Below are 3,023 nucleotides of genomic sequence, written 5' to 3'. Positions count from 1 at the left end.
CTTTGACAGGACAACTCTTGTGATTGTTTTGGATAGATGTTCAGGAGCCTACACCAGACCACAAATTCTGTGTCAACACTGCAGTAGGAGAACTACCGCTTCTAGCAGTTCTGCTCTTGGAGGGTCAATCTTTCTTTTGAAATGACTGAACTCCTAACTACGCCGGTAATCATGGTATAGCTAAAGCCAAATAAAAATTACTGGATGAGAGATCTAGGGGCATACTCCAGAACAAGTCAATTTGCATGTATCTCAATCACAGTATCCTACTCACAAGACAAGGAAGTGCTGTATTAAGCCTTCTGATCCTAGGTATACGAAGCATTAAGTATACCTTGTTCACTTCTGAGAAAGGGTCTTCTGTTTAAGTCAATTCAAAATTTAGCTTCCTCAATGGCAAGAAACAGATGGATTCTGCTTCAGGATTAAGACAGTGCTTTCTTACTACAAGAAAATCTCAAAGGAAATACAGGAGTTAAACAGTTCCCAACTCACTGGTTTTCACCAAAGCGCCTGCAATTGGTTCATTACTATGTTGTTTAACTCGCAGAAACAGACAGGAGTCTAAGTTCACTCAGCCAAAGATTCTACAAGAACAAGCAAGTTATCAATACGTTTTTAAAGACAATAACATACAGCCTTGGAATGTAATTTAATCATCCTCTTAAGAGGGTAAGTGAAACAACTCAGGTTACACACTTTTTGTATCCTTACTTAGCACATTTTCAATATCTCATGTACAAAAATGCTGTTAGCCCCAGAACCATTTTGTGGTATTCAACTAAGGAAAGAATCCACTCAGACAAAACACTATGAAGAAACAGATGGAAAAAGTGATGAGGGATGTGCTTTGTCAAAGACTTTGCACACATCAAGTAAAATAGAAATGTAAAATGCCATTATTTCAAATGCAACTTCCTATGCTTTCTTTGTGGTTATATATAGATAGCTCTCCCAGGCTTTTTATAAATGTTTAATAGTATTATTTGCTTGTACAAGCTCGGAATTTGAGATGAGGTCTTCAGTTCAGCTCAGACTTAATTGATGTGATATCTCTGTACTGTAATTTCTACCTGTTCAGCTTATACTGTCTCCTAAGTGCAGAGCTTCTAATTGGAAGTTTTCCCCAAATCCCACTCCCTGGTACATTGCTGGGCAGCACGTGTAAGGTACAGCATAACCACGGCAGAAAACCTACTGCATAGGAAAACTGTAGGAGAAACTGTAGGTTTGTTGGGTTTTTTAATTGCTGCAAGAACAAATAATCAGTCTTTCATGCAACTATCCTCTCTGTAATTTTGCCTATATATTAAGAAAGTTCAAGAAAGTGGAAAAAGCAAAATAATTTAATCACTTTCTAATTAAGGCACAGTTTCTTCAGTTGTTTTGCCTTCCCAGCAGACACATCTGGAAGGAAACCCCTGGGACACTATACTGATCTGTCGCCCACAGCATCCAAGAGTGAACGCCAAAGAAACTGTTCTGTACTGCTTATTCCCACCACCACCACCATCACACCATACCTCAAGATGGGCAGAAACAGAACCTCAGTGTCACAAATGTACCATGGACTTTCTAAGCAGTATAGAGACACTTTTTGTTTTAACCTTTCCTAATAATTCCTATTGTTTGCTGTTCCAACTGCACAGGGGTGACTTTTTATGCAACAGCATAAGATTTTAGTCTTCACTGACTGATAAAATAACTTTCCTCACTTTTTCTGATACCTACCACATTGCTAGATGGATTTTTATCAAGAAAAGAAGTGAAGTGAGATAAAAGATGAAGGGAAGAAGATAAATGGATTCCTCAGTGCAAACACTGAGCATAGTACAGGCTGAGCACACTCAGCTCTTGCCTCCTAACAGCTGCAGTCAGACAAAATAGCAGCACCCACTAGATCAACAATACACACAGGTCAATGGGGAAAGAAAGACCACGACCTCATTTCTCCAGCACCATTTTTCCCTATCACATCAGCTTCCATCACCATCCCACTTTCCTATCACTCATTTCCTAACCAGAAGGAAAAGTTTCAATCAAAGAGTGAACGTTGGGAAATACTGGAATGAGGATGCAGTAATACAAAATTGATGCAAAAAAGAGTTCTCGTGTGTCCTGAGGATACCTCTGTAATTTAATCAGTGTTAGAATTAGAAAGAAAATTGTAAAAATCATGTTAAAGACCAAGGTGTCCAAATATAGGACATGCCAAATATTGGTCAATGCCTCAGGCATGTAGTCTTTATCCCAGGCTGAATTTCAAATGAAGCAAGTTAAGGTAGGGCAGTTTCACAACTCCACTTTTTCTAATATTTTAAACAGATGCCTAAACATAATACTGATAACTATAATGAAAAATCTATTATATACTTATATCTTCTTTTAATTAATTTTCCAATTAAATATTATAAGTAGTTTTCAGCAACTGATACTCTGCATCATTTTGCATGCTGCTTGCATTGTGCTTTCTTTATTTAAGGGACCAAGCAGTCTTCATATTTAAACAAGTAAGAGATAAAAATGATTGAAAACACTAGTCAAAGTTGATTCTCAAGTGTAACGAGTCTGGGAATTTGAGCCATCAAAGCTTCCCAGACAAACACTTCACTCACAGCACTTGCATGGGGGAGCCTCCATGCATGTGCAAAGCCCTGGGCAGGCAGAGGTGGGGAATGGGCACGGGGGCCGGCTGTACAGTAACTGCCCGCTCCCTCATAAAAAGCTGAAACTGAAGTTAACGCTGACCTCAGTCTCTGTTACAGGCAGAGATTAACTGTGTTCCCTTCTTCAAACTGCTGAATTCCAAAACAGACATACGAAAGCTCAAAAAAAGTAAAGTAGAAACACGTATTAAAAGAAAGCACAAATACCAACGCCACATGTTTGTATCTATGGAATGGCTGATGAGTTTGGTGAAGAGGGATAGGTGACTGCTTCACATCAATACAGAACTCACCTATTGGAAAGGATAACCCCAAAAGGCAGAATAAAGGAAGAATGTTTGGTTTCAAAGGCAAGAA

At 38.8% G+C, this 3,023-nt stretch overlaps 1 protein-coding gene across 1 annotated transcript in view; it reads right to left on the bottom strand.

Annotated features, from left to right (window-relative positions):
* MTA1 (metastasis associated 1) overlaps positions 1–3,023 on the bottom strand; it is a 66,262-nt gene that overhangs the window by 38,360 nt on the left and 24,879 nt on the right. The window lies entirely within an intron of this gene.

The sequence above is a fragment of the Antrostomus carolinensis genome, unplaced genomic scaffold (assembly GCF_000700745.2).
Source record: "Antrostomus carolinensis isolate BGI_N321 unplaced genomic scaffold, ASM70074v2 scaffold18402, whole genome shotgun sequence".
NCBI lineage: Eukaryota > Metazoa > Chordata > Aves > Caprimulgiformes > Caprimulgidae > Antrostomus > Antrostomus carolinensis.
This window is presented reverse-complemented; position numbering and strand designations above follow the sequence as displayed.